The sequence below is a fragment of the Aplidium turbinatum genome, chromosome 4, assembly GCF_918807975.1.
Source record: "Aplidium turbinatum chromosome 4, kaAplTurb1.1, whole genome shotgun sequence".
In the NCBI taxonomy this organism is placed as follows: Eukaryota; Metazoa; Chordata; class Ascidiacea; order Aplousobranchia; family Polyclinidae; genus Aplidium; species Aplidium turbinatum.
Window position 1 is genome coordinate 21,887,108 of NC_137475.1, and position 12,008 is coordinate 21,899,115.

Genomic DNA, 12,008 nt, shown 5'->3' on the forward strand with positions numbered 1-12,008 from the left:
ATTGTTCAAACATTTTATTTCTATGGTCTCTGCACGATTTCAACGTTTAGCAACGTGAAAACGATGTTGAAGCGATGTAAAAACGGCAATGATAAATAGGCTACATACCCGATAATTTTCTATTTTTTCTGCACGATTTCAACGTTTAGCGACGTTAAAACGATGTAAAAACGGCAACGATAATAATTAGGCTACGGCACACAATAATTTTCAAAAAAAATTTAAAAAATCTCCGAATAGGGAACTCTCCGAAAAAGGCTGTCTCCGAATAGGGAACTCTCCGAATCGAACTCTCCGAATCAGACTCGCCGAAACGGGCCATTTCGCTTGCCAAGACACAGTTGCGTGATCTCATTGGGGAGAGAACCAACGTCCTTTCGTGCAAAGCTCAGACGCTATCACTAACAGACCACATTCACACCAAACGTTAGCTTAGTTTCAAGCACGCCCAGCTCCAGTAACAGTTTATGAACAAGCAAAGGGGTCAGTAACCAATGGAAATAAGAAAACAATGGAAAAATATTACAACAAAGCAAGATTATTAACAGTGACCATCAAAGAAAAACGGGTCATCATCATTCACACAAAATAAGTTTGTTGCGTTTCTTTGATCTTTGTGGTGCCAACACAAACCATCGGAGGTCAAAAATAGACATTTGTACAAAAATACAACAAGAGAGTATGACAGATAAAAACATTTTCTTAAGCAATTCTATCTTTTCCAATTCCTTTTTAATTTATCTTAAACAGACAAAAGAAAGTAACTTCAACGAGTAAAGCTGTAGACTGTAGAGTAGGGTGGCTTGTTTTTAAACTTTTTTTTTTAATTCTTTCGGGTTAGTGGGGGAAATGGTGCCAATGAGTGAGAAAACGCTCATGACAAAATTTGAGATTCGTAACAATTTGTCTTCAGCCTCCTCATGGGGCCCAAAAATCGAAAAATGGGGTCAAACACCAAATTTTTTCAATAAACATTTTTAGTTTGGGTAGATACAATATTGTTTAGATATATCTAATTAACCTAAGAAAAAAAAATTGAAGTCATTTGAACTATTTCTTCAGCTTCCTCACAGCTTCTGAAAATTTTTATTTTGCTGAAAATTTCGCATTTTTGTTTGTGGTTACATAACTACAAACTTCGTCAGTGACGTAATTTCAAATAAAAGACATCACTTTTTACTACCAAATTAACCCAATTTCATTAAAAATGACGCAACAGCTCAGAGCAGGTCTATAAAGAGAAATACAATGACGTTTTGTAGTTGGCAAAATGTCTAACGCAATTATGTGTTATGTAACCACTCACAAAAATGCGAAATTTTCAGAAGCTGTGAGGAAGCTGAAGAAATAGTTCAAATGACTCCAAATTTTTTTCTTAGGTTAATTAGATATATCTAAACATTATTGTATCCAGTGGTGGATTTCCAGAAGGTTAGCTTCCGGAGCGCTAGTTTTTTTACTTTCCAGATGCGCTAGGTGCCGTAGAAGAAATTCAGAAATATGTCTTTATAAGACTTTGAAACAACACACTTGATGTACCTAAAACGTTGCTAAAGTAAGTCTCATGGTCTATAGATGGTATAGCGTTGTTCAATGCAAATATTCATATTTTAGTGAAACAATAATACAAACAATACAAGTTATAGCCTAGAAAAAAAAAAAAATGGTTTTAGTTTTTTCCACTTTTGATTTTTCAAGTTATAGCTTACAATTTTTAAGACACTTGTCGTATTCAAAATCATAAAACCTCTGGCGACTTCGGGTCTCAATTGCCGAGTTACGTCCATGGCGTAATCAGGATCCAACATACTTCACTGGTTAAAAATTTCTCAGTGGAAGACGGATCATTCGTATAAAGAGTAAACTTGAAACAGTTACAGTGTGTAGAGAAGCACGGTCAGATGTTAGTATGAAGTTCATTTGTGAAAATCCGCGCTCACACTCGCTCGATGAAATTGGAAAAGATTATAGTGACGTTATCAAATTTTAAAGACTGGGATCTTCTTTTCGTAGTTATATATTCACGAAGTCCTCTCACAGCAGCTTCGCGTTCATCTAAGCGCAATCTCTTTGCCACTTCAATGATTTCGTTTTTTCCGTGTGTCATTAGGCTACTGTGTCCTCTGGCCAAATAGTTGAATGAAGTATTTTTCAGCTGTTAATAAATGACAAGTCTGTTGAATTCAACAAGCGATCTTGGATGGAACTTCCTAAGTGATTATACACCCTTCTCTGTTGGGTGGAAAATATCACCCTTTGGTAGGGTGGAAATGACCATCTTTCCCAATAGGCTATGGGGTGGGAATGAAAAAGTAGAAGTGGAATTTTTAAACCACCTCTAGAAGTGGTTAAAACTACACTTTTTGATTTACAGTGTAGAAGATGCAGGGATTGATTAGCGGGCTTTTCTGCAATTGTTTACATGTAATTCTACACCTTTGAACTCTAAGTTTTCTTCAGCATCCTTAGCAATGCCATAATGTCGTCCGGGTTCGTTCTGTGGCGCCCGAGAGCTCTGACGTAATGCACGTCACACACTGACGTCATATGGAATTCTAGCACCTTCGTCTCCAATCAACAAATACCGCATACGTTCGAAATGCAATCCTGTAATCAATCTTTGTACCGCGCCTGAATCATTGTACCACTGTATTTCATCAATAAGTGGATCCACCGTTATATAATGTTAAAATGATCGCATGTAGAATTGGCAATGCCTGTAGATTGTGCCTTTCCACTTAAACTAGAGTTCCTTTTAAGCAACTGCAATTCTGATCCTTTACGATACTCGCTATACTAGACTATTCGAGACGGTTTAAGGAGGTTCACTATTATTTCTGTTTGCAACCAAGCTGGTTACTCGATTTCTGCAAGTTGAAGTTCCTTTTAGTTTGGTGTTCTTATTTCTCTATATTTTGGATTCTGTTCCTTGAAAGTCGAGTTAATAAACAACGGAGTCTTGGAGAACTCAATCTTGTAGTCAAGTGTTAGCTGTCAAGCCAGATTAAGAAATAGACAGTGGAGAAGAACATCGTGTCCTGGTCATTCCTTGCCAGTCCTGAACTCGGTTCTGCCCAGGAATGTCGCCGTCAGCACGGACGGCTGCATATGAGCGCGCGTATTAACTGACGCGTCCGCTACATATTAATGGTGACCCCGACGTGATTCGTTTTGCTAACTGTGAGCTGTAACGACGTGATTTCACTGTGAATTAATCACTTGACTTAACTGTGAATTGACTGGATGTGAACTGATCACTGGATGCACTGGATTATTCTGGATTATATCACGGATTATAACAAGCCTGCCTTTCATCGGACGTTCCTTCGACGACGACGCCGTGGGATTCAAGTTAAGTAACATTGATTCATGATGTTTGAATACTCTTTTTACATTATCGTAGTAGCCGTAAGTCTTTTTATTTCCCTCGTCGTTGTCGTCCTTGGTCGTCGCCTTACTCGTGGCGCGCGATCGGGGCGTCTTGGCAGCAGCGATGACGATGTGTTTCGCCCCCGTCCGGACGACTCCCTTCAGACACTGGATTGTGGTGCCTGTAGGTATCTTAGGCTTTGTTGCACGTTCACTGTTTAGTTCTCCGTCCTGGGTAAGACGTAAAACTGCATCTATTCAACCAACCTTTCTTTAGTTAGTTCACCATCTTTCCTTTAAACGTATTCATCATGGTTCTCGTGTGTTTGCTAAGTCGGATTTCATCGGATTTTCAACTACTGCTCCCACTGGACTTAGCTTAAGTGTTATAGTTATCTGTAGGTTAACATGTCTAATCGCACTCTTACCTGTGGCCCTTGTGCCCGACCATTGCGGTCACTGTAGAAATTTTTCTACCATAGACGTTCACTGACTTTGGGCTCTACCGACGTTGGTCCGATGTAAGTCGACATGCTGCTTGCAATTCGCTTGCCCGTCGCATTCTGCCCTATTGGCGCCTTGTCGCGTAATCGCTCTTTCACCCCTGCTCTGCTAATTGGTTTCCAATAATAATTGACATGTGCCTTAGCCTACATCCCCCTCACTTTTGTTGTACTTGGTCTAGACTCTAGTCGACCGTATATCCTTCAATTACAATTTTCATAGTGTCCGATTTAGCATCACACTTAGTGCATTCTTAGATCGTAGTCCATGTTCATCTAGGCCCGAACATGAACTTGGTGTTTAGTAATGCAGCTTACCTTCCCCGCTTAGCTTCTCGTCCTAGGCATGACGTAAAACTGCATCCATTCATCCCATCTATCTTTCAGTTCCCATGTTTGCAGGTTGTCGTGAGGCTAGGTACTTCAAGCCTCGTCACTTCCCCTGGTTGTCTGCTGGCACTACAGTCCTGGTCTGGTTTCATTTAAACGTTTGTCCATTGTCTCACCTTCCCCGTTTGGTTAGAATACCCATCCTGCTGTCATGACGCTTTGCTCTCGCGTCGCAGTGTGTGGCAGTTTGTGCGACTGCTTCGCACGGCCGTTGTCCGGACTGTCCCTCCGTGTCGTAGAGAGAGTGCGCTCTGACGTGCTTCATCAATTTTCACAACTTAGTCGTCGTGTACTGCATATTAACATTATCTGCATCGTCAGTGTTCACCTGTGATTGATTAGTGATAACCGTAGTGATTAGATTGTGTTTGTCATTGTAACTCTCCACCTTTTTTGTTTTAATTAGAAATCATCGAAGCCGGATGTCCGCCGCACGAGACCTCTGCTTCAACCAATTGAGAGCCGACTAGCCGCTCCCCGGAATCAGAGGATGTGTTAGCGCTCGCGCCGTGCGGAGGGGATCCAACCCCGTCTTGTTGTTCACCGTGTGTCTATGTTATAATACGCATTTTGTGCCTCGCCTGTTTCATTTCATGCTGCAAACATCTCATCAGAAGTCAAACGGCCACCCCGTTTGCCTTCTTGCGGGGGTGTATGTGGCGCCCGAGAGCTCTGACGTAATGCACGTCACACACTGACGTCATATGGAATTCTAGCACCTTCGTCTCCAATCAACAAATACCGCATACGTTCGAAATGCAATCCTGTAATCAATCTTTGTACCGCGCCTGAATCATTGTACCACTGTATTTCATCGATAAGTGGATCCACCGTTATATAATGTTAAAATGATCGCATGTAGAATTGGCAATGCCTGTAGATTGTGCCTTTCCACTTAAACTAGAGTTCCTTTTAAGCAACTGCAATTCTGATCCTTTACGATACTCGCTATACTAGACTATTCGAGACGGTTTAAGGAGGTTCACTATTATTTCTGTTTGCAACCAAGCTGGTTACTCGATTTCTGCAAGTTGAAGTTCCTTTTAGTTTGGTGTTCTTATTTCTCTATATTTTGGATTCTGTTCCTTGAAAGTCGAGTTAATAAACAACGGAGTCTTGGAGAACTCAATCTTGTAGTCAAGTGTTAGCTGTCAAGCCAGATTAAGAAATAGACAGTGGAGAAGAACATCGTGTCCTGGTCATTCCTTGCCAGTCCTGAACTCGGTTCTGCCCAGGAATGTCGCCGTCAGCACGGACGGCTGCATATGAGCGCGCGTATTAACTGACGCGTCCGCTACAGTTCCTTCGTGTTTCAAATAATTTTGCAAGATTAATAATTTTGTTATCTGCATCTCAAATAGTAGCCTACATGCTCTGTTTTACAATTCAAGGCCTAAGCTATTTCGGATACCGTAATTCTTGCGAGTATTCGTACATCAAAGCCAAGTCCAACAAGAAATCCGTGGATGTTATCTTCGACAAGAGTCCTTGATATTTCGCACGTTCCCGAGAATCTCTTGTGTCGCTAATAGCCCCCTTTTTGAAAAATTCGACAAGTGCTGGGAAATCATTCCAGACGGCACTAACTGTGCGGAAACTCGAGGCCACCCAACTAGTGTCCAGAAGGCCTACCCTTTCGATTTTCAACAACTGCACTTCAACAGCCGCTGCACATTCACCCAATTCCCTGCTATTGTTAGGAGAAGCGTGGTAAAGGCTATAGCGTTTGTCCATAAAAGATCGAAATCGATTCAAATTACTGACTGATTTTACAGCATGACGAACCGATAGTTCCAATCTATGGTTGCACAATCCCACATCACAATGTCTGGAAATTCATCACGAAGCAATTTTGCTACACCATTTTTGCGACCTATCATCACAGCCGCGCCATCACATACAGCACCAATCAAACAAGAAGATAAAAATGTTGTAGACATGCCATATGATTTTAGGCAGCTCTTAAGGGAATCATAGATGCCATTCGCTGTAAGACTAGCAAGCTCAACAAGACCTACAAAATTAATACATTCACAGGTTCGCTTCCGTCAAGACTGGTACGAAGATATATTATCAGAGTGAATACCCGATTTAACTTGTTCGACTCATCAAGAATTATGGATATACTTTTACTGAACAGGGCAAAGCATAATAAGAGTATAAAATATTTGAGCTTCCGGAACGCCGTTCCGGAGAAGTCAATTTTTTGATCGAGCTTACGGAGCGGCGCTCCGGCTGAAATCCAGCCCTGATTGTATCTACCCAAACTAAAAATATTTTTGGAAAAAATTTTGTTTTTGACCCCATTTTTCGATTTTTGGGCCCCATGAGGAGGCTGAAGACAATTTGTTACGAATCTCAAATTTTGTCATGAGCGTTTTCTCACTCATTGGCACCATTTCCCCACTACCCCCGAGAAAATTAAAAAAAAAAGTTCATAAACGAGCCACCCTACTGTAGAGGTTTTAGAAAGTAATAACTAGAGATGTATCGATACCAATATTTTGGTCGATATCAATATCACTTTTTTAGGCTGATAAGATGGGGGCACCTTGACTTAGATAGATAACCGCATGGTTTTTTCGGTGCCTCCATGGTGTAAATTCCATATCAAAAAAGCGATTTGTTATAGCTACTGATGTGTACAATGTACATTGAAAATGAATGTGGAGCTATGCCGAAATAAACTTGATTGATTGATTGGTACCGATATTTTGGCCGATACTTTAGTGTTACAAAAAGATGCAATTTTGGTATTTGCAAGGAATTACATCAAATGCTAAGTTTGACCTTATTTGCATGAAACTATTAAAACAAGCTTTCAATTGGCATAAACTATTAAAGATTCAAGAATCCAATCTCAACCGCATTGTTGTGTCATAATAGTAGGTTTTAGTAATGAAAGGCCACCATGCTTGAGGACTGGGGTATAAGCAGGGTTGCCATACCGTCCTTATTTCTAAGATTTGTCCTTATTTTGAAGAGCCAGGTCTTAGAAAACTTAAATGTCCTTATTTCTAAGAAAAGTTCGTATTTTCGACTTGCGTCCTTATTTTGTCTTATTTTCAACAATTACAGAACTTTGATCGTTTTCCTCTGGTATCTGGTGTTGCATAGTATTCTAAGATTAGTCTATGGTCTAATTAGTTTCCTCTAGTCATCAGATTCTTCAACGCCAAAGTTGGAGTGCGAGCGCGTCTTCTTGACTTGCGATTGCTGCCAGGCGAGACCTCGGCACAGATCACGAACTTTATTCTCTCCTCTATTCAAGAGAATGGCCTAGACATGAAGCAGCTGTCATCCTTTTGTGCCGATAATGCACCAGTGAATTTTGGAGGATCACAGCATAGTGGAAAAAACAAAGTCTTCTCTCGTCTCAAAGAGCAAACATTGCATCTGATCCCAGTCGGTTGCCCTGCTCATATTTTGCATAATGCAGCAGAGAAGGGATCAGAGCGCCTCACACTTGACATAGAAACAATCGTGCTGAAGATTGGTAGCCACTTCAAAAGCCAAACTAGTAGAACGATGAGGCTCAAGCATTTCTGTGAGGAGCTTGATAGCAACTACTCAACTCTACCACACACACGCCGACTCGATGGACCACACCTAATGCTGTACTCGAGCACTTAATGCTGTACTCGAAATTTTGACGATACCGATAAATCGGTACATCTCTAGCTATAACTCTGTGTAGAGGTTTTCCCATGTTCCCTCAATTGACCCCACGCTGTCTCAATCTCGACTTGGAAATTATTTAAGATGATTTATTTTTTGTGATTGTTGCTAGACAACGCTTGCAATGCTCCAAGCAAAACACACACAATTATTACGAAAGGAATATAGTACAACTGGATAGGATAGTAATCACTGCGGGAACACTGTTGTGTTCAGTCTAGGTGCATTTTGCAAACACACGCCGGATAACTGAAGTTAGGGGTGTTCAATTTCGATTATTTGAATATTCGAAAATCGAAATTCAATTTATTTTCGATTTCCGAATTTCGATTTCGAATATCACAACTATTCACCAAACTGCAAAATGTGATTTTATTGAAAGAAACGACATGAAAATTCGCTAGAAAACGCGAAAAAAAAGCCATGAAAATTTGCGAAAAAAAAACACAAAATAACGTCTACAGCTCCAGGCCCATGTTGGTGTTTATGAATACAAGCTGATCGACATGGTCACCCGTCAGTCGGGATCTCTGCTTCGTGACGGATCAGGCCAGCTTTTGAAAACGATCGATCCGCTGGAGCCGAGGTCGCTGGGATCCTAAACACTTCAAGTTCATTTTCACAGCGAGCGATTCACTGCCGCGACATTTCACTGCAGAGTGCAGAGGTTTCGACTCGAAAGCGACATCGAGTATGTTTGCAAGCGCATAAAGCTAAACGCACGCTCCGTCTACGTAAGCAAATTATGTTGTTTTTAGGTGCATTCAACATCTGATGACATTGAATCAACACAAAATGGTAGATTTTTGCTGTCCCAGGAAGCAAAATCAGTCATTTTTACATTGATTCAACGTCTGCAGACATTAAATCAATGTAAAAATGACAGATTTTGTTGTCTGGTGTTGGATTGTAGCATCGCAACTCGTTCTAGTGATTATTATATATCACGAAGCTGTTGCGGTTTGCATTCAAAAAATGTTTTCCTGCTGCCGATCGCTAGTTCATCTATTGTCTTATTTATCAATACAGCATAAAAAGCTGCCCCCACACAGAAATATGCGCAGGCCCGTAGCCAGCCGGGGGGGGTCTCGCCCCCCTGAAAAAAATTTCGCCCCCCCCCCTTGGCAAAATCTCAACATTATCGGGCAACAGCTACTATAATGATTTTGCCCATTTAAATTTTTTCGGCCCTCCCTAAAAAAAGTTGCCCCCCCCCTGTTCTGCGGTCTGGCTACCCCTTGCTCTGCGGTCTGGCTACGGCCCTGCCCCCACGGCTTAGGCGCCTATGGATTCGGTAAAAAATGGATAAAACTGCTATAAAGCTCAGCCTACGCTTTCTGCTATTGCACAACCTAGCTATCGTCATTCTTGAGAGAAATTTGTGAAATTTGGCATTAAATATGCCAACCTGGCATCCCTGCACTGCAGGACTAGCCGTTGGACCCGCGAGAGCGTGTGATAGTCACGTGATCGACGATGCGCATGCGTCGAAGTCTTTTTTCGCTTGCAAAATGCGACAAGACAGATTTCACGCCACTTGCGTTACTTTCAACCGCGTTCAGCTGAAAGGGCGGCTATAATTTCGAATATGCCCGATACGAAAAACGAATTTCGAATATCACCTTAATCGAAATTGAACACCCCTAACTGAAGTGTACTTTTCACATACTGATTTTTGCATTTGCAGCAGGCACCGACAGAGGTTATTACTGCACTACTCTTTGTTCTGGTATCGTGTTTATTTGGCTTTCTCAACTCGTTCTGATCTATCAGTTGCAGGCCCAAGTCTTTTTTTCCGGAAGATGTTGCAGAGTGTCCTATCAGTTGTGAAGAGAAACTCCCTTGATATTTTGTACCACCCACTTTGCTTTACAAAACCCAAGCATTTATTGCTGGCAGGTCTATGATGTTCTGGAAAGATTAAACAGGCCAAAGTCGTGTCCCCTTTGTACAATGTACTTCTTGGTCATGTGATCAACAATATCTACTGTACTCCATACTTTGTTTTCGTGTTTTACTTCACCATTTTCTTTTGGTTTTGAGCAATGATAACATCAGGATGTAGAGTATTTAGACGCACAACGTTTTTCTTTGCTTTAGCTTGGTAAGTGGTAAACGAAGTATCACCTCATATGTAAAGATTTGCAGGGTAACGTTCATCCTTCATATGTTTAACAGCGGTAAGAATTTTGCTTCTAATTTTGTTCATTGTTTCTAAAAGGCTTGTTTGTTTATTTTAAGAGTCCCCCAGTTTAATTGAAGCAAAGTAGCTGTCGATGGTTACTTGCCTTCCTTGATACAAATACGACTGGAGTCATTTCATCAGGACCTGGTAAGTAACACGATATCTGTTCTTGAAGATGCATCTTTTCAAACGAACTGACCTCCACTTACGCTGTCTGTATCAACAACTAACCAATACTTCTGTCCGTATTTATCTGGCTTAGACGACATAAACTGGATAAAGGAGCAACTATCTTCTTTGCTAGGAAAAAGCTGCTCATCAACAATAAAACCACCAGGCTTCTAGCATACTGTACTATTTTCGATATATTTGTTCCACACGACCGAAAACAGCACAAATTTATCAGTTTTCAGGGCGATTGGATTTATAATTAAAACGAAAAATCGGAGGATATTACAAAAGCAATTTTTCGGAGTGGCTTTTCTGAAAAGTGTGAGTCCCCAATCTACCAGGATTACCTGACAAACCTGGTTTTGACCTACACTGCATCTTTGATGTATCAGGACAAGCTCTAATTTTGATAATTATGTCATGTACAATAGATAGGCACACGGGTGGTCAAAATGACCATCGTGGAGTTCACCGTGGGCAAACTGGGCATCCAAGGTAAACTTCACAAATTGGGACCTTTTTTACATCTTGGTAAAAATTGATTATGTGTATATACGTAGGGTCCAAAATGATTAAAAGTCACAACAGTATTTTTTTTAAAATTGAAAGATATAGAACTGCGATTTTTTAATTTTTACAATAGTCAAAATGACTACCTTGGGCATTCTAGTGTTCTAAGACACGCTGATAGTTTGTAGTAAATTTGGGGTTTGAACTTTATTTTTATAAAAAGATTTCTCCTAAATTAAAGCATTCTACGCTGTTTCGATCTACTTTGTCTGGCATATTATATAGAATTGATTACTTTATATCAGTAGTAATGAACCTTTTTGCAATTGCGGATCCCTTTTGGTGCCTTTAAAGCAGTCACGAACCCCTAATATTTTTTTATCTTTCGGTAGCATATATCGCCTCTCCTAACAGAAACAAATGTTTCATAAGTTTCGAAGCGACACACTTAGAAGAATTTGTTGAACACGCAACGCACTTATGACAACCGATAACATTGACAAACTTATGTTATGAGCTATGCTGGCACACAGGATCAAAAATCTGTATTCAATATGCTGATTGCTGATTTAACGTTTTTCTATAAATTTTATAGAAAGTTAAACAAAACTTTTGCGTCCTTTAGTTACAAAGAATTTCTCTCTCTTTTTCCTTTGTAATCAATATTTCGTTCTAATCACAACCATGGCAAAACTTTGTTAATAGGCTGCTGGTCTACACTTCTGCATCTGCATTCATCATCATCAGCATCATCATCATTCTAAATCAGCGTTGATCAAATCTGCTGTCTCAAAATAATTAAGCTGGACATACAGTACGTACTTATAAAAAGATTTAACTTTTTTATATGAATTTTTTAGTTAGGAAACTGAACCTTTGTGCGACGCGTTGCGACGTACAGTTTTAGAATCACTGAAAAGCACAAATAAAACATGGCCAATTTTTAAATGTTGTAATTTATCAATCATGCCTAAAAGTCGAAAACTCCTGAAAAGGTTTCGCGGAACTGCTAGGCTGCAAAAATTTTTTAAATCTATAATACTAGGCTGCAAAAAGCTCTTTGTTCTTATTTGAGAATATTTCTAAAATGTGTACGGTAGCCTATACTTCATTCAAGTGAGGTCATATTATTGTCAATTGAAAACAGTGTTCCACAAAAGTTTACTGCAAATACTATACATGGCAGAAACAACCATCGAAAA

The 12,008-nt window shown here is 40.2% G+C and overlaps 1 protein-coding gene across 1 annotated transcript in view; it reads right to left on the reverse strand.

Annotated features, from left to right (window-relative positions):
• The window catches only part of LOC145768979 (kinase D-interacting substrate of 220 kDa B-like), an 84,286-nt gene that overhangs the window by 50,896 nt on the left and 21,382 nt on the right, over nt 1–12,008 (reverse strand). The gene's annotated exons all lie outside the window — the stretch shown is intronic.